The sequence below is a fragment of the Nicotiana tabacum genome, chromosome 3 (assembly GCF_000715075.1).
Source record: "Nicotiana tabacum cultivar K326 chromosome 3, ASM71507v2, whole genome shotgun sequence".
Lineage (NCBI taxonomy): Eukaryota > Viridiplantae > Streptophyta > Magnoliopsida > Solanales > Solanaceae > Nicotiana > Nicotiana tabacum.
In genome coordinates, this window is record NC_134082.1 from 111413996 (window position 1) to 111434994 (window position 20999).

The window sequence follows — 20999 nt, forward strand, 5'->3', positions numbered from 1 at the left end:
TCTAAAACCTGGTGTCACAAGTACATGAGCATTTACTAGAGAATGAAATAAAATACGTAAAAGGTCCAAATACCCCCCTGAACTTTACGATAAGGTCTACAAATAACCCTCGTTAAAAGTTTGGCCCATTACCCACCTTGCCGTTACACTCTTGGCTCGGATACCCCCTTAATTCTAAACGGTTGCCACAGTGGATAAGTTATCCACTCATAATTTGACACGTGTAATTTTAATTTACACCCAAATATTTTAATTCACACCCAACCGGATCTAATTAACCTACCCATTACCCGTGACCCGACCCGTAAATTGGAAACCTGTTTCTTAAAAACACCCGAATTTTTACTTCACTTATCTAACCAACTAGTTCTCGATCTCAATAGAGATCTTCGAACCAAATTTGATACCTAATCGAACAAACTTGAGGTCTTGATCGTCTCTGAAAAAGACTGGACAAGCTGCAGATTCTATTATTCTCTTCTGAAATTGTGGATCTTCATTCAAATTCAGGGAAAATGAAGACAATTTTTCTGATTTCACAGGAAAAGAACTTTTCTCATCTGCATTATCGCCAAGCAAATTGAGGTCAAAGTTAAACATCTTTTCTGCTTGTTTTGAACTTTGATTTGAAGAATAACTTCTAAAAGTTGATGTAATCCTATTTTCACTTGGCAATTCGTCTTCTGAAGCAGCAGCAACATTAAGGTCAAACTCCATAATTCTTTTCGTGTCCCAATCTGAACTCTTGGATAAAGAAGCAGCAGGGCAAAAAGCACCGGTCGCAGCAGTACCCCTCCAGCCTAGCCTGCCTTCAAATTTCAATGAACTCACAGTCGTAGACAAAGGAGGTAAAGGAACTCCATATTTAGCTACTATTCGTATCACTATATTTTGACCATTTGATTGCTTCGCATCATCATCCAAATCATTTTGGTTGACGTCCTCATTCAAATCAAGCATATTGACTACTGGAGTCTGTCGCTAATCTATTTCAAACTTTGTGAGTGGACAAGCAGGTGATTTCAGGCCACCATTAAACTCGAGATTGTTTGCAGGATTTCAGGCCACCATCAAACTCGAGATTTCAGGCCACCAACCAAATTTGTTCGATTAGGTACCAAATCTAACCAAATTTGATAAGTGAAGTAAAAATTCGGGTGTTTTTAAGAAAGGGGTTTCCAATTTACGGGTCGGGTCACGGGTAATGGGTAGGTTAATTAGATCCGGTTGGGTGTGAATTTTAATATTTGGGTGTAAATTAAAATTCCACGTGTCAAATTATGAGTGGATAACTTATCCACTGTGGCAGCCGTTTAGAATTAAGGGGGTATCCGAGCCAAGAGTGTAACGGCAAGGTGGGTAATGGGCTAAACTTTTAACGAGGGTTATTTGTAGACCTTATCGTAAAGTTCAGGGGGGTATTTGGACCTTTTCCGAATAAAATATAGTAACTGTCCGGAATACAAGTGGACAGAAATGAAAATACAATACAATACTCTGAAGGAGACTCTGCTGGCTGCGGGTCGTCTCAATAATTACAGCTCACCTAAGTCTCTGTATCAACCATGCTGCTATGCCACTAAGCCACTAGCCACATATGAAGCTGTGCAACAAACATGCACAACAAGTGTAGTATGAGTACAAAAACAACGTGTACCCAATGAGTATCCCGTCTAATCTCGAAGAAGTAGAGACGAGAGGTCGACTTCGACACTTGCTAGTAGTCCAATTGTCACAACCCAGATTTTTCACCCTCGGGAGTCTTGATGGCGCCTACTCGTAGAAGCTAGGCAAGCCACAAAATATAGAAATTCTAACTCTTTCATTTTAATCCTTTTATCAACTTGAATTAACAAGTAATCAACAATTTAAAGATTAACGATAACAGAATAAGCGGATATACTCCAATATACTCCTCTACCCGGAATCTGGTGTCACAATATTCACGGACTATCTATGAGTACTACATATAAATGTTTGAAAAAGGAAATACAGTCAGTCTCGGAAATAAGTGAAGACAGAATGTATAATTGGATAGAAGAGAGCGTCGGGCCCGCGGACACCTGCAGGACTACCTCGTGATCTCTGGATGGACTGAAGGCTGGCTCCCCAAGTGCTAATGTCCCAATGCTACTCCAGTATCTGCACAGAGTGCAGAGTGTAGCATCAGCATAGCCGACCCCATGTGCTGGTAAGTGCCTGGCCTAATCCCGACGAGGTAGTGACAAGGCTACGACCAGACTTCAGATAAACCTGTGCAGTTCAAATATATACAGCGGGAAAGAAAATACAGAAATAAACAAGTAAAGATGGGAGGGGGAAACATGCGTTGGGGAATAGCAGGTAAAACAGAATATCAAGAGAATTATAAAAGAATCAAAATCCACCCACTAACAAGAATAAGGAATGCAAAGATAGATTTCATTTTATTTTCACATCTTGTTGAAAGCGTGCAACCCGATCCCATTTCTTGTATCTCGTGGCAGGCATGCCACCCGTTCCCATTTCATATATCTTGTGGTAGGCGTACCACCCACTCCAATTTCATTATATCTTGTGGTAGGATTACCACCCGCTCCCATTTTATTATATCTTGTGGTAGGCGTACCACCGGCTCCCATTTCATTATATCTTGTGGTAGGCGTACTACCCGCTCCCATTTCATTTATCTTGTAGTAGGTGTACCACCCGCTCCAATTTACAAGCCAACAATAATCACAAGGAATCCCGGCAAGGGAACAATAGCAATATAACAACTTCCCGGCAAGGGAACAATGATATTTCAACAACATCCTGGCAAGGGAACAATAATATCAAAACCAACATTCCGGTAAGGGAACAATACTATCAAAACAAACATCCCGGCAAGAGATCATTAATATCAAACAAACATCTCGGCAAGGGAACAATGGTGATAATAACATATGAAGTGCAATAAACTACAACAGAGTCATAACATTTATAATACAAGACTCACAGACATGCTTGACACCAACATATAGATACTCGTCACCATGCCTATACATCGTACTCCACAATTAACATGTAGCAAATAAGGCACAACTCCGAATCCCTCAAGCTAAGGTTAGACCAAACACTTACCTCGAACTTCCACGACCAACTCAAGCCTCAAACACTGCTTTTCCTTTCGAATTCGACTCCAAATCAATTGTATCTAGACATAATCGACTTAATAACATCAATAAACACTAAACAATCCAATTTCAAATGCTTAATTATAGCTTTCTAATCATTCTTCCCAAAACGTCAAAAATTGACCCCAGACCTGCTTGATCAAAACACAAGGTTTGGACCAAAACCCGATCACACATTCACCCACGAGCCCGAATATATAATTAGTTCAAAAATTCGACCCCAAAACAAGCTCCAAATCACAAATAATCAGAAAGCCCTAATTCTACCCAAATCCCTAATTTTCTACCCTTAAGAACATGATTTAAGCCTAGAAATCTAACGGGTGTTAATAAAAATTGAAGAAAATGAGTCTAAGATTACATACCTATGAATTGGTGGTGGAATCTCCTTTCAAAAATCACCCAATTTGGAGTTTAGATGAAGAAGTTATGAGTTTTGGAAGAAATACCGTAATGGCTACTGTTTTTGGACTTTTAAAATAACTGGGCGAAATTGGTCATCGCGTTTACGGAAGACGGCTTGCATTTGCGATGAATTAGGTCTAACAGACCTTCGCGTTCGCGGAAGACGGCTTGCATTCGCGGAGCTTTGGCTCCTCAAGCCTACGCGTTCGCGGGCCAGTGGCCGCGTTCGCGGTGCACAAAATGGTGACCCCTCCCCAGGCCTTTAACCTTACGCGTTCGCGAGTGCATGGACGCGTTCGCGAAGGGTATTCCCCCATCAGCCTCGCGTTCGCGTCTCAAGCTTCACAAAGAAGAAATCTGGCACCTGGGAGATTTGCCTTACGCGTTCGCGAGAGGTACCACGCGAACGCGAAGAGCAAAATCCCTGGGCACTGAACAACAAAAACCTACAACGTTTTGAGTTCCAAAAACCTTCCGAAACACACCCGAGCCCTCGGGGCTCAAAACCAAACATACAAACTAACTCAATAATATCATACAAACCTATCTGTGTGATCAAATCACCAAAATAACCTCAATAACAACGAATTAAACCTCAAAATTGATGAAATATTTCAAAACTTCTTAAAGCATCAAACTTTGCATTTACGGTCCGAATCACGTCAAACGGATTCCGTTTCTTACCAAACTTCACAAAGTTATCTTAAATTAAATATAAGACCTGTATCGGGTGCCGGAACCAAAATACGGGCCCGATACCAACATGTTCTAATCAAAATTCATTTCAAATTTCTTTAAACAATTTCCTTTAAAAATTCATTTCTCGGGCTTGGGACTTCGGAATTTGATTCCGGGCATACGCCCAAGTCTCATATTTTTCTACGGACCCTCCGGGACTGTCAAATAACGGGTCCAGGTCCGTTTACCCAAAACATTGACCGAAGTCAAATTAACTCATTTTATAGTCAAAATTTATCATTTTCCACAGATTTTCACATATAAGCTTTCTGGCTACGCGCTCAGACTGCGCACGCAAATTAAGGTAATTCTAAAAGAGGTTTTTAAAGCCTTGGAGCGCAGAATATTTTTAATGCGAGTAATCATGGATTATTAAGAACGACAGTAATTTCAAATAAGTCACGAACATGTAAACGTTCCTCTTTATATTAAATGTCTCCGGATTCATAATTTATAAATTTTCAATTATCTCAAGCCGGGGAGAGCATATATCAATATCGATAAATCTCAAGGCAAGCAATACAAGCATGCGCAAATCATGACGAGGTCGTACGGCCCGATCCAACAATATTTAAATTGTGCACTGCCAGAGGGTTGAATGGCGCGAACCATAGATACATTTATTTAATCTGCCGAGGTGTTCGGCCCATTCCCGAATTTAAACATGCACAGACAATCAATCAAGAAGTCATCAGGAAACAATTATCCAAAGAAAACCAAGTCTCTTTTAACAATTTAGAAAAATGAAGTTTAATTCCTTTTAGAAATCCATTTGCCAATTCGATAGGATTTTAGCAATCAACTTGTCAATAAGGTTACAAATATTCCAAGTATAGCATGCTTTTGGGTCCTAGACTACCCGGACAATAGCATAATAGTAGCTACGCACGGACTCACATCACCTCGTGCGTACATAGTCCCCACAAATAGGAGCACATAACCAATTATTTTACCTATGGGGATAATTCCCTCTTACAAGGTTAGAAAGGAGACTCACCTCGCTCCGAAGATCCATAATCGGCATTCCACGCCCTACCGAAAACTTGAATCGATGCACAATTCTCCAAAACTAGCCAATAATTATGTAAATCCATTAATACATGTTCAATTACTCATTACAATCCAATTTATAGCAATTCCTAACCCCGATCGAAAAGTTGACAAAATTGCCCTCCGGCACGTGCCCGGATTCTGAAATTTTTTGAAGATAAAGTTTACCCATAACCTCACGAATCCAAATATATAATTTACTCTCAATTTCATGCCCAAAATTGTGGTCAAATTCCAAGAATATCAATTTTCTAAGTTTTCCCTCAAACCCCAAATTTCTACTAATTTCATGCTCAAATCCGTACATAATCAAGGTATTTAACTCAAGATAGGTGGGGATAGCTTACCTTGTCGTTGATGATGAAAACCCCCTCTTGAAACCCTCCAAGAATCGCGCAAGCCAAGAGAAAGATGAAAGAAAATGGCCAAATCCCAACTTTAAAACAACCCACTGCCCCCAACACTTCCGCACCTGCGGTCTCTTGACCGCTTCTGCGGTCTCGCAGGTGCGAACCAAACGTCGCTTCTACGGTCCAAGGCTCCCAGCCCATTTCGCTTCTGCATCCTCTCCTCCGCAGATATGGTCCTGCATCTGCGGTCCTAGCCTAGCCGTCCATTTCTGCTTCTGCGGCACGAAGGCTGCTTCTGCGGCTCCGCACCTGCGGCCCTAGTCTCGCATGTGCGGTTACACCAGCAACTTCAGCCCTTTCCAAAATTCCATTTTCGATCCGTTAACCACCCAGAATCCACCCGAGGCCCTCGAAACCCCAACCAATCATACCAACCAGTCCCAAAACACATTACAGACTTGCTCGAGGCCTCAAATCATATCAAACAACGCTAAAATCACAAATCGACCTCCAATCCAAGCTTAATGAACTTTAGAAATTCAAACTTCTACATTCGATGACGAAACCTATCAAATCACGTCCGATTGACCTCAAATTTTGCACACAAGTCATATTTGGCTTTACGGACCTACTTCAACTTCTAGAATCAAAATCCGACGTCGATATCAAAAAGTCAACTCTCGGTCAAACTTCCCAAAAAACTTCAAATTTCTATCTTTAGCCAAATGACTCCAAAATGACCTACGGACCTCCGAATTCACTTCCAATCGCGCTCCAATACCAGAATCATATACGGAGCTATTCCCAGATTCGAAATCCCCAACAGACATCGATGACACTAAAATGCACTTCAATCCAAACTTATGAAATTTTTTCCAAAATGCTAACTTCCACAATAGGCGCCGAAACGCTCCCGGGTCTTTCAAAACCCGATCCGGAATAAGCCTAAGTCCAAAATCATCATACGAACCTGCTGGAACCTTCGAATCCCGATTCCGAGGTTGTTTACTCAAAAATCCAATCTTAGCTAATTCTTTCACCTTAACGCTTCCGAAATGAGAATTCTCTTTCCAAATCAACTCCGAATTCCCCGGAATTCAATTCCGACCATGCGTACAGGTCATAATACCTGAAGTGAAGCTGCTCATGGCCTCAAACTGCTAAATGATGCGCTAGAGCTCAAAACGACCGGTCGGGTCGTTACAAGTGGAGAGGTCAGCCTGCTGAGGCATCGACCTAGGAGTTTGAATTCGATATGTGGAGCCGTTATCCCCATATTTTCCCCGACTCAGGCACTTCCTTCTTCTATCCGTTCGAGGACGAACGATTGTTTTAGAGGTAGAGGATGTGATGACCCAAAAGGTCATCACTTGTTTTAAGTAAATTCTGCATTCCGAGGCCTTAAAAACCTCTTTCGACATCACCTCAATTTGCGTGCACAGTACGGGTGCATAACTGGAAAACTATTATGTGATAATTTGTGAAAAATGATGAATTTTGACTAATTTGACTTCGGTCAACATTTTGTCAATTTTGGGTAACATTTTGGGTAAACGGACCGAACCCATGATTTGACGGCCTCGGAGGGTCCGTAGAAAAATATGGGACTTGGGCATATACCCGGAATCAAGTTCCGAGGTCCCAATCCCAAGAAATGAATTTTTTAAAGAAAATTGTTTTCTGAAATTATTTATGAGATTTGGAAATGAATTGTGATTAGAACTCGATGGTATCAGGCCCGTATTTTGGTTCCAGCGTCCGGTACAGGTCTTATATTGATTTAAGATAAGTTTGTGAAATTTGGTAAGAAACGGACTTGGAACGACGTGAATCAGATCATTTTTGAGAAAATTGGAAATTTGAAGTTCTTAAGAAAATTTCATGATTTTGATGCTAAATTCAAAGTTGTTGATGTTATTTTAGTGATTTGAATGCACGAACGAGTCCGTATGATGTTTTTAGGTTGGTGTGCATGTTTCGTTTGGAGCCCCGAGGGCTCGGGTGAGTTTTGGATAGGCCACGAAGTGAAATTTTAACTTAGGAAATTGCTGGTATGCTTCAGGCCATGCGAAGCCTGTCTCGCAAATGCGAGCCATGTATCGCAAATGCGAGAGGTGGCCTGGGCTGCCTTCTTCGCAAATGCAAAGTTTCTGTCGCAAATGCGTCATCTGCTTGGAATCCCCCTTAGTCGCAAATGCGAGATCTCAGTCGCAAATGCGACACTGCTTTCACAAATGCGAACATAACAGAGGTCGGGTTCGCAATTGTGAACCCTCGCAATTCCCATACCTGCAACCTGCAATTTTTATACTTGACCGAAAATCAACCATTTTTCACATCTTTTCAAAACACAAACTCCCTATGGTGATTTTTCAAGAACAACTCTTCTTCCAAATTGATTGTAAGTCAATTTTAACTCGTTTCCTTCAATTGGGGATTTGGACCTCGATTTGAGGTCCAATTTCAAAACAAATTATATATTTGGGTTCGTGGGGGAATGGGTAATCGATTTTGGTTCGAACCTCAGGTTTTGACCACGTGGGCTCAGGGGCAATTTTGACTTTTTGGGTAAAAACTTTGAAAAATTCATTTTTCATGCATTCAAATTGATTCATTTAGAGTTTATTGATGTAATTAAGTAACTTGTGGCTAGATACGAGCGAATTGGCGGCGAAATCAAGGGGTAAAGCTATAATTGAAACTTGAGTTGTGTTCGAGGCATCGAGGTAAGTGTTTGTTCTAACCTTAGCTTGAGGGATTAGGAGTTGTGTTTTATTTACTACATGCTAATTGTGGAGTACGACATATAGGCATTGTGACGAGTATCTATACATTGGTGTCAAGCATGCCCGTGAGTCTTATATTGTGATTATTATGACTTTGTTGTATTATTCATGCTTTGATGATGATTTCTATTGTTGGGCAAAGTTTGTGGAAGTAATTGTGACATTTGAACGTTGAGGAGCGTTGGCTCAAGTTGTAAAATGAAATGTGAAAGTACAAGTGTTAATTGAATCTATTAGAGCATTGGCTCAAGTTATGAAGTAAGTCGAGAAGTAAAAGTGAAAAAGATAAGAGAATCATTATATTATCTCCCTTAGCGGGAATTTGTTGCTTTTAATGTTATCTCCCTTGCCGGTATGTTGATGCTTCTCACGATGTTGTTCCCTTGCCAGGACTTGATTGTTGAACTATTGTTGCCTTGCCGGGATTCTTATTGTAGTTTCATTTATTCCCTTACCCTATTGTTTGTGATTGTTGTTTGGGTAAGGAAGAGTGTTAAAGCACGAAGGATGATGTTGTGTATGATTTGTAAGGAAAGAGTGTAAAACACGAAGGGTGATGTCGTGCCGCATGATGTACCATTCCGTGCCGATTATATTGATTATATGGTGAGGATGAGAGTAAAAGCATGAAGGGCGATGCCGTGCATTTTATGTTGATTCTTATGGTAAGGATGAGAGTAAAAGCACGAAGGGTGATGCCGTGCAGTTTATGTTGATTCTTATGGTGAGGACAAGAGTAAAAGCACGAAGGGTGATGCCGTGCAGTTTATGTTGATTCTTATGGTGAGGACAAGAGTAAAAGCACGAAGGGTGATGTCGTGCACTTGTCCTTGATTTTCCTGATTCTTGCTGATAATCGAGTCATGTTGTTCTTTATGTTTTCTTACTGATTTTCTGTTGTTACTTGATTTTATTTCGATGTTATAGATTCCCTTACTCTGTTTGCCTTGTGATTTGTTGCTTAGGTGAGGAAGAGTGTAAAGCACGAAGGGTGATGTCGTGTATTATTTTGGTGAGAGAGTGTTAAAGCACGAAGTGTGATGCTGTGTATTGTTTTGGTGAGTGTCACGACCTGGATTTCCCACCCTCGGGAGTCGTGATGACGCCTACTCGTAGAAGCTAGGCAAGTCACGAAATTTAGAAAATTCTTTACTTATTTGTTTTAATCCCTTTAACAACTTGCTTTAACAGGTGACAAACATTTAAATAATAGCGGAATATGAGATTAAGCGGAAGACTTAAACAAAATAAACCAAAATAATTCGGAAATCAACATATGCTTCTACCCAGAAACTGGTGTCACAACTTTCATGGACTATCTATAATTACTACGTACAAACATTTGAAAGAAACTGTCTGTCTCGGATACAATGATAACAGAACAAAATAACTGATAGAAGAGACGCCGGGCCTGCGAACGCCTGCAGGACTACCTTGGGATCTCGGTGGACTGAAGGTTGGCTCCCTGTTGCTGACCCAGTGATGCTCCGGTATCTGCACATAAGTGTAGAGTGTAGCATCAGCACAACCGATCCCATGTGTTGGTAAGTGCCAAGCCTAACCCCGGCGAGGTAGTAACGAGGCTAGGACCAGACTCCAGATAAACCTGTGCAATTATATATATATATATATATATATATATATATAGACTCCAGATAAACCTGTGCAATTATACATATACACGGCGAAAAAGAAAAACAAAAATAAACAAATAAAGATAGGAGAGGGAAACATGCTTCAGGGAATAACAGGTAAAACAGAACATCAAGGGAAGTATGAAGGAATCAAAATCAACCACTAACAAGAATGAGGAAAAACAAAGGCAGATTTCATTTTCTTTTCACATCTTGTTGCAGGCGTGCAACCCGATCCCGATTCCTGTATCTCGTGGCAGGCGTGTCACCCGCTCCCATTTCATTTTATCTTATGGTAGACGTACCACTCGCTCCCATTTCATCATATCTTGTGGTAGGCGTACCACCCGCTCTCATTTCATCATATCTTGTGGTAGGCGTACCACCTGCTCCCATTTCATCATATCTTGTGGTAGGCGTACCACCCACTCCCATTTTATTATATCTTGTGGTAGGCGTACCACCTGCTCCTATTTCATCATATCTTGTGGTAGGCGTACCACCCACTCCCATTTCATTATATCTTGTGGTAGGCATACCACCCGCTCCCAGTTACAAGCTAATACTATTCACAAGGAATCCCGGCAAGGGAACAAGAGCAATATAACAACTTCCCGGCAAGGGAACAATGATATTTCAACAACATCCTGGCAAGGGAACAATACTATCAAAACAAACATCCCGGCAAGGGAACAATAATATCGAACAAACATCCCGACAAGGGAACAATGGTGATAATAACATTTGAAGCGCAATAAACCAAAACGGAGTCATAACAATTATAATGCAAGACTCACGGGCATGCTTGACACCAACGTATAGATACTCGTCATCATGCCTATACGTCGTACTCCACAATTAGCATGTAGCAAATAAGACACAACTCCTAATCCCTCAAGCTAAGGTTAGACCAAACACTTATCTCGATGCCTTGAACACAACTCAAGTTTCAATTATAGCTTTACCCCTTGATTCCGCCGCCAATTCGCTCGTATCTACAAGTTACTTAATTACATCAATAAACGCTAAATAAGTCAATTTGAATGCATGAAAAATGAGTTTTCCAAAGTTTTTACCCAAAAAGTCAAAATTTCCCCCGGGCCCACGTGCTCAGAACTCGAGGATCGAACCAAAACCTGATTACCCATTCCCCCACGAGCTCAAATATGTAATTTGTTTTGATATCGGACCTCAAATCGAGGTCCAAATCCCTAGTTTTTGAAAAACCTATGTTCTACCCAAAACACCCAATTTTCCCCATGAAAATCATTGATTTGAAGTAGAAATCATGTTAAAAGATGTTAATGATAGAAGAAAACCAGTTAAAAACGACTTACAATTGATTTGGAGAAGAAAGGTTGTTTGAAAAATCGCCTCTTATGTTTTTAGGTTTTGAAAAATGCACAATGACTGAAAATCCCGTCTATTTATGCCCCTCTCAGACCCCCTGTGCGGACCGCACAAAATGGATTGCGGCTGCACAGGCCTTCCTGAGGGTATTGCAGTCCAGTGCCCTGTGCGGACCGCACAAAGTCGACTGCGGCCGCACAATAGTGCCCTGCGGACCGCACAAAGTCGACCGCGACCGCACAACCTCCATCGCGTACTACACAAGGTCGACCGCGGACCGCACTGGTGGGTTCAGAGACCTGCAACTTCTGGTTTTAAGTTTAAAACATCCCGAAACCTACCCGAAACTCACTCGAGCCCCCGGAATTCCAAACCAAGTATGCATACTAACTCAAAATATCATATGGACCTACTCGTGCGATCACATCATCAAAATAACATGTAAAATCATGAATTAAACCTCAAAACTCAACATTTTCATCAAGAACTCTCAAAGTTCATAACACCTCAACCGGAAGTCCAATTTACGTCAAATAAACTCCGTTTTTCACCAAATTTCGCAGAAACGTCTTAAATCATATGTAAGACCTGTACCGAGCGCCGGAACCAAAATACGGGCCCGATACCATCATGTTCTAAGCAAATTTCATTTTAGTTTTCCTTAAACAATTTCAGAAAATAATTTTCTTTAAAATTTTATTTCTCGGGCTTGGGACCTCGGAATTCGATTCTGGGCATATGCCCAAGTCCCATATTTTTCTACGGCCCTTCCGGGACCGTCAAATCACGGGTCCGGATCCGTTTACCCAAAGCGTTGACCGAAGTCAAATTTATTCATTTTACAGTCAAAACTTATCATTTTTCACAGAGTTTCACATTTAAGCTTTCTGGTTACGCGCTTGGACTACGCATGCAAATCGAGGTGGTGCTAAGGGAGGTTTTTAAGGCCTCGAAACGTAGAATTTCATTGCAACACAAGTGATGACCTTTTGGGTCATCACAGTGAGAGAGTGTTAAAGCACGAAGGGTGATGTCGTGCACTTGTCTTTGATTTCCTGATTTTTTTATTGATAACTGAGTTACGTTTCTCTATATTTAATTGTTGGTTTCCTGTTGATACTTATTGTACCCTGTATCATGATTTCCCCTTTTTATTTTAAATTGAACTGTGGTGATCTTCATATCTATTTGTTGTTCTTCTATTATTTTTTGATGTTTCCCCGCAACATGTTTCCCCCTCCCATACTTGACTGTATAGATATATGAGTCTAAATTTTGATTGAGATACTCTGGTGGTACATGTATAACGTTTTAGTAGATTATTTGAATTCAAAGGCAACAAAGTATATTCGTATTAAAATTTGAAAATTATAATAAGTATTGCTACATAAGAAAATTAAGATTATGCGTGCCTTAGATCTAAAGGTAATTAAATCAGCGTATTTACTTCATTTATTACTTTTAGTTTGTTAACACTTTGAAGAAAAATATTAATATGAAAAATTAATTCATATTTTAAGTTTCACGTTTAATACATGGAAGTGAATAATTGATTGACAATCAAACGACATATACGGTAAAATAATATTGGGATTAAGATCCATTCAACATAAGCCTACGTAGAATACTATATATTCAGATTCTAACCCTGCAATACTATACGAACCTTCAGGTTAGTCTCTCAATTGTTCTTTTTTTTTTTGTCTATTCTGAATAATTTATGTAAATAAAATTACAATATTTTCAAACTAATTCAGTATTCGAAAACTTTTTTTGATTATAATAACAAATTCTATGTTTTTATAATTTTGTACTAGCAAATAGCACAAGTAATATTTGTTTGTCAAGCCATGCAGTTTGCGATAACCTTTTATGGCCTGCCACTGTGAAGGGATGGTATGAGACAACTCCGTTCTTTTGTTTTTTGTTTTGTTTTGTATCGTTTGTTCAATCTATTAGAATAAGTTGTTGGTCTCCTGCAAATTTCACTACCAAACAGAAATAAAGTTTTATATCTTTCTTTTTTTGAATTTTTCTTTTCAGTTCTTCGGGAAAAAACCTCTTCCTCATGAGTTGTGATCAATATAACTTACCAAAGTGTTTTTCGAGCAATGAATACGATGCTAATTATTTAGACTATTATTTGTTGCAGGTAGAATTTAGTGTGAAAAATAATAAATATTTTTCGCGCTTCACGTGGATACGTATACTAGTATTATATTAAAAGGAGAGTAGTAAGCCGAGTGACAAGCTAAAATGAAACCACTTTACAATTTTAAGACAACATTAAAAATTTGAATTATAAATGGAAACATATTTAATGGAAGTAGTAGTCCAAAATTTTCGGTAAGTTGAATTTCATTCTTTGATTAATCAAAGCCAATTATTTTATCATTTAAACTAAAAATGTTCTCTTTTTGATAACCATAGTAGAATCTTTTGGACGTACACAAAAAAAGGATGCAATTTTCATTAAGCAAACCAATATACTATAACTATAGGTATTTTTAATTAAATTTGTGTATAATTCAGTTATGGTAGGTATCCTTTTTTGAGCAATAATCAATTAAAATTTTGTTTTGTATCTTACACATTAATTTTAAGTTGAAATAATAATTCTATATTTAGTACAAGCTTTGTATCTGACCTTATTTGTGAACAATATACATTAACATAGGTATCATATACATTAATAGACTAAAAAATTTAAGAAAGAATTAATTAAACTAAAAATGTTCTCTTTTTAATTACCAAGTAGAATCTTTTGGACGTACACAAAAAAAGGACGCAATTTTCATTAAGCAAACCAATATACTATAACTATAGGTATCTTTAATTAAATTTGTGTATAATTCAGTTATGGGAGGTATCCTTTTTTGAACAAGAATCAATTAAAATTTCGTTGAAAATCTTACACATTAATTTTAAGTTGAAATAATAATTCTTTATTTTGTATAGTTTTTGTATCTAACTTTATTTGTGAACAATAGACATTATTATATGTATCTTTAATTAATTTTTGTATATAATTCAGCTATGGTAGGTATTTTTTTTAAGAAAGAAATAATTAAATAAAAGTTTTATATCTTATTAAAGGAAATAGACTAAAATTTTTAAGAAAGAATTAATTTGTGACGACCCAAAGGGTCATCACCGGTTTTCTCCCTTTTTCCGTGCTTTCGAGGCCTTGAAAATCTCACCTTTAGTTGCCTCAATTTACGTGCAAAGTCCGGACGCGTAGCCGGAAAAAGCTTATGTGTTGAATTATGTGAAATTTGATAAATTGTGGCTTTAAAATGTTTAGAGTTGACTTTGGTCAGCATTTTGGGTAAATGGACCCGGACCCGTGATTTGACGGTCCCAGAGGGTCCGTAGAAAAATATGGGACTCGGGTGTATTCCCGGAATCGAAATCCGAGGTCCCGAGCTTGAGAAATGAATTTTTGAAAGAAATTGTTTTCTGAAATTTTACATGAAAATTTGAAATAAAGATGAATTAGAAAGCATTGGTATCAGGCCCGTATTTTGGTTCCGGCACCCGGTACAGGTCTTATATGTGGTTTAAGCGCTTTCTGTGAAATTTGGTTGAAATCGGACATCGTTTGACGTGTTTCGGACTTAAAACTTTAAATTTGGAAGTTTATGAAGTTTGAAGAAAAATGATGATTTTGAGGCTTGATTCATTGATTTTGATGTTATTTTGATGATTTGATCGCTTGAGTAAGTTCGTAAAATGTTATTGAGTTAGTGTGTGTATTTGGTTAGGAGCCCCGAGGGCTCGGGAGTGTTTCGGAGGTGTGTCGGAGTGTTTTAGAACTTGGAATAATAGCAGAAGTTTTCAGTTCTGGTATTCTGATACCCAGTGCTATGCGATCGCATAGGCCTTCCGCGATCGCATAGGGTTAAAATCCCAGGTACCCCGTTTGTTCAATGCGATCGCATAAAGTCTCCTGCGATCGCGTAGAGTAGCCACCCTTCGTTCAATGCGATTGCATTATCTGTCTCGCGATCACAAAGTATAAAAGCCAAAAATTCGGAAGGAGGCATGTTTCTTCAATGCGTCCGCAATAGAAGTCCTGCGATCGCAATAGCCAATTTTCCTGACCCTATGCGATCGCATTCCCTCTTCCGCGATCGCATAGAGCAAATTTAGCCCAGTTAAATTTGCTTAAAACTTCAGAAACAGTAGCTATGAGACTCATTCAAAAACTCACGAGCTTTCTTCTTCCCCAAGCACTTAGAAGTCCATTGAAGCCCCCATTCTTCAAGACCACTTGGGTTAGTAAATTCACACTTATTTTCTTCATTTTCCATCATTAACTATTGAGTTCCAAAGCTTAAATCATGTAATTTAGAGTAGAAATTAGGGGTTTTGGGTGGAGTTAGGTTTTTGGGAATTTTGAGTGATTCAACCTCAATTTGGGGTCGGATCTTAAAATAAATTATATATTTGAACTCATGTGGTTATGGGTAATCGGGTTTTGGTCCGAGCCTCGTGTTTGGACCATGTGGGCCCGGGGTCGAATTTTGGTATTTTTGGAAGAATGCTAGGAACTTCATATCTAAGCTATGTGATTTTGTTATCGAGTCTTCATTGATATTATTGAATTAATTATGCCTAGATATCGTTGTTCCGGAGTCGGATTATAAAGGAAAAGCAGTATTTGAGGGTTGGTTGCTATTCTTTGGACCGAGGTAAGTGTTTGTTCTAACTTTGGCTTGAGGGAATAGGATTAGAGTGTTGTTTGCTATTTGTTAATTGTTGAGTACGGTGTATAGGCATGGTGACGAGTATCTATACACCGGAGTCTAGCATGACCGTGAGTCTTATTTGTGTTTATTCGGATTTTGTGATATCTCTTCCTTGTTAAATTGATAAATTTCATATGATGTGAAGAGTTTGAGGAAGAATTATGATTTGTACATTCTTGGAGCATTGGCTCGAGTATATTATAAAGCGTGAAAGTATATGAAATGATTGAGTCCCTTTGGAGCGTTGGCTCAGGTGGTAAAGTGAGATAAGAGGCAAAAGTGAAAGAAAGAGAAAGAATTATCCAATTGTTCCCTTGCCGGGATGTTTGCCATTTTGTTGATTATCTCCCTTGTCGGGATGCTGAGACTATTGATATTGTTCCTTTGCCGGGATGTTTGCCGTTTTGTTGATTATCTCCCTTGCCGGGATGCTGAGATTATTGATATTGTTCCCTTGCCGGGCTTTAATGGTTTAATTGCATTCCCTTGCCGGGATTTCCTATCATTATTTGTTCACTCCCTTGCCCCCTTTGTTTGTGATTATTGTTGGGTGAGGAAGAGCGATAGAGCACTAAAGGTGAGGCCGTTCATTGTTTGTTATTGTGAGGAAAGAGTGTAAAAGCACGAAGGGTCATTCCGCGCCATGTTTTGAATAATTATGCACGAAGGGTCATTCCGTGCCATGTTTTGAATGATTATGCATGAATGGTCATTCCGTGCCATGTTTTGAATGATTATGCACGAAGGGTCATTCCGTGCCATGCTTGAATATTATGCACGAAGGGTCATTCCGTGCCATGCTTGAATATTATGCACGAAGGGTCATTCCGTGCCATGTTTTGAATATTATGCATGAAGGGTCATTCCGTGCCATGTTTTGAACATTTATGCACGAAGGGCCATTCCGTGCCTTGATATGAGAGTTTATGTGAGGAAGAGCACCAAGGTTAATGTCGTGTACCTTATATGATTGTTTTGGTGAGAACGAGAGTAAAAGCGCGAAGGTTGATGCCGTGCAACTGTCGATTAACATGTTCTCCTTAACTGTTGCTATTGTACAATTTCACTTCTCTATCTGTTGACTTTATATCTGAACTGCTACACTCCCATAGCATGTTTTCCCCTCCCTCTTAGCTGTTTAAATTCTGTGTATTCCCTTTTATTGCATATATTCGCACAGGTTATTTTTGGTAGGCTCTGTCTAGCCTCGTCACTACTTCGTCGGGGTTAGGTCGGGCACTTACCAGCACATGGGGTCGGTTGTGCTGATGCTACACTCTGTGCATCTTTTTGCACAGATCCAGGAGCAGCTTATGGACCTCAGCAGTAGGATTTTGATCGGGAGCTGACTTCAGTCCAAGGACTTTCGAGGTAGCCTAGCTGACGTCCGCAGGTCGGAGTCCCTTCCTACTTTACTTAGATTGTTTCCTTTTTATATCAGAACAAGGCATTGTATCTTTTATTCAAACCTTGTTTGTAGTACTCTCTGGTAGTTCGTGAGTTAGTGACACCAGACTCTGGGTAGAGATGTATTTAGACTTCCGCATTTGATTTCCGTTATCTAAGTTTAAAGACTTCCGCTTTTATTTAATTGTCTCGTTTTATTTATATTGTTGCGAATGTTATCAACAATGTTTTAATACTTGGCTGGCCTAGCTCCAGTAGTAGGCACCATCACGACTCCCGATGGTGGAAAATCCGGGTCGTGACATAATTAAACTAAAAATGTTCTCTTTTTAATTACCAAAGTAGAATCTTTTAGACATACATAAAAAAGAATGCAATTTTCATTAAGCAAATCAATATACTATAACTATATGTATTTTTAATTAAATTTGTGTATAATTCAGTTATGGTAGGCATTCTTTTTTGAACAAGAATCAATTAAAATTTCATTGAAAATCTTACACATTAATTTTAAGTTAAAATAATAATTCTTTATTTAGTACAAATTTTATATCTAGCCTTACTTGTGAACAATATACATTATTATAGGTATCTGTAATTAAATTCTGTGTATAATTCAATTGTGGTAAGTATTTTTTTTAAGAAAGAAATAATAAAATAAATATTTTGTATCTTACATCTATCTGTATTATATTAAAAGGAGAGTAGTATGCATTGTGTTTAAGCCAAGTGGCAAGCTAAAATGAAGCCACTTGGCAGTTTTAGGACAACATTGATAATTAAAAATTATAAATGGAAACATAATTAATGAAAGTAGCTTAATAAATCTAATACATAATCCAAATAGATCTTAGACAAATCCAATCTTTATATCTATATATATATATATATATATATATATATATATATATATATATATATATATATATATATATTGTAGACAATAAATTTGGCGCCGAGAAAATAAAATCAAGACCAAAAATATTGCAACAATCGTAGTATTTATTTCGAATATTTGAGCATTACAATCTCTATGATTCCTCTGATTCTACTTTTCTTGTACAAATTCAAGGGTCTTTGAGCTTGATCTTGAATTTGAATTTGATTTATCCGTCGCGAACACTTTGATTGTTGCCACGAATTTTATCACGAACAAGTAGCCTTGATCTTGAACGTCTTGTATTTGATTTGACTTCGTTCTTGATCTTGAATACTTGAATTGTTCTTCGTTCTTGAGCTTGAATACTTGATTTGTTCTTCGTTCTTGAACTTGAACTTGATTGCTTGAAGCCTGAAACTTGTAGAGAAATTTGCGGCGTTTAATCCACGAGCTCTCTCTTGCTTCTTGTTATAACTTCTGGTGTCTTTTCTGAGTTATGAAGACCCCTATTTATAGTTGTGGAAGGGAGGAATTGTGATAAGAACAAACTCTTTCCGACCAATCAAATTGAAGTATGACATGGCCGTATTTGATTGGCTAGAACATGTCACTTCCACACGTGGCGCGATTTCATTGGCCTTTCAGTGTGACTGGGCATGCCTTGTCATTTTGACACATGACATGATCCTATTGGCTCTTCCTCTTGACTTGGCGTGCCACGCCATTTGACACATGGCACCAAATTGGGCCTCTAGGAAGATTACATCTTGGGCTTGATGAAGTGGGCTCATCACTTTAACCCAATTAAATGTGTTAGCCCAATGGATTAAGACTTATTTATTTAATTCGTACATATTGGTCTTATATAATTAATTCAATTATATTAGCCCATAGTATTTATTTGGACTAGTATATTTAAGATATAGTCCAAATTATGTATTGAATTTGAATCCAATAAATTTTATATGCCTACAAATGCCCCTACTTCAAGACTTGTCGAGTTGTAGACCTTAAAGACTAGACTTGAAGTATTTAACGAAGGCAACATATCTTTACCGTTCTTTCACGTAACTTCTTTCATTAAGTTCAGATGATCATTCTTGAGCACATGGATCAGTTGTAAAGCTCAAAGGCTTTATTTGACTTAGAATCTTACGTGCCTCACATTAGAAAATTTAAAACAACATTATTATAACATTGGGCATTGGATAGAAATCTAGTTCACGTTAGGATTTTCTTATCCTATTCATCATAGAACTCTTTAATTTAATCGCCTGCACATCAACTTGAATTAAGGTCAGCACTCCTATGCGCCAAAATAACTGCATGTAGTTTTCTTTTTCAATTAGGTTAGGACAACCCAATTCCTTTTGGATAATAATATTCACTGCTCCCACATCGGAATAAATTCCCTTACAACTGCCTTTCACTCCCTATAGAAACACATGCGCACATCTTTGTTCGGTATCAATTTGCATGTTTGCAAGTTATTTGAGTCTAGTTTCGTGGACTCGGAAGCATTTTTTCTTATTTTCTTGTGCTTTCTTTATTCTATTGTCCTTTTTTTTTAGGTCAGGCAAGAAAATTTGTTCTTGTTCAACAAGATGATCCACGCATGAAAAAGATAATCTTGTGGTGTGAGGGGATGAGTACTCATCCTTGCTCGAATATTGGAGAGATTACTCTCATGGCCCGATTACCGGAGAGATTACTCTCAATGTGGCCCGAATACCGGAGAGATTACTCCCAAAATGGCGCGACTACCGGAGAGATTACTCTCAATGTGACCCGATTACCGGAGAGATTACTCTCAAAATGGTCACTAACGGAGAGATTACTCTCAATGTGGCTCGACTATTGGCGAGGTTACTCTCAAAATGGCCCGACTACCGGAGAGATTACTCTCAATGTGGCCCGACTACCGGAGAGATTACTCTCAATGTGGCCCAATTACCGGAGAGATTACTCTCAAAATGGTCCCACTACCGGAGAGATTACTCTCAATGTGGCTCGACTATCGGCGAGGCCAACTTAAGGTGCAAAGGGACTCATATGTCCACCTTAAGATTGGAAAGTTATAGTTCCTTTAAAGGACAAACCCGCGAAAAGGCCAACTTAAGGTGCAAAGTCATATGTCCACCTTAAGATTGGAAAGTTATAGTTCCTTTTAAGGACAAACCCGCAAAAAGGCCAACTTAAGGTGCAAAGGGACTTATATGTCCACCTTAAGATTGGAAAGTTATAAAGCTTCAACTCGAAGACGACATCGACTTGAACACTTGAAAAACTTTGAAGATTTGGCGGACTTTGCAGACTTCAACTCAAAGATTCGGAGAGCTTGAACAATTCAACTTTAAGATCGGAGAATTTAAAGACTGAAACTTAAAGACCGAAGGACTTGAAGACTTCAACTTGGAGGGCTTAAATATTTCAACTTTAAGACCGACGAATTTGAAGACTGAAACTTGAAGACCGACGAACTTGAAGACTTAA

The 20999-nt window shown here is 38.7% G+C and overlaps 1 long non-coding RNA gene across 3 annotated transcripts; it reads left to right on the plus strand.

Moving 5' to 3' along the window:
• The first annotated feature begins 277 nt into the window (after nucleotides 1-277).
• On the plus strand, nucleotides 278-17810 carry LOC142174947 (uncharacterized). 3 transcript variants are annotated; one of them, XR_012704103.1, is made up of 4 exons: nucleotides 278-848; nucleotides 1017-1114; nucleotides 8352-8424; nucleotides 17518-17810. It is a non-coding gene; the product is annotated as an uncharacterized LOC142174947 (long non-coding RNA). The 3 variants fall into 3 exon arrangements; XR_012704104.1 differs by lacking the exon at nucleotides 17518-17810 and adding an exon at nucleotides 8875-10084; XR_012704099.1 differs by lacking the exon at nucleotides 17518-17810 and having other exon boundaries at nucleotides 283-848; nucleotides 8352-10084.
• The last annotated feature ends 3189 nt before the right edge of the window (nucleotides 17811-20999 follow it).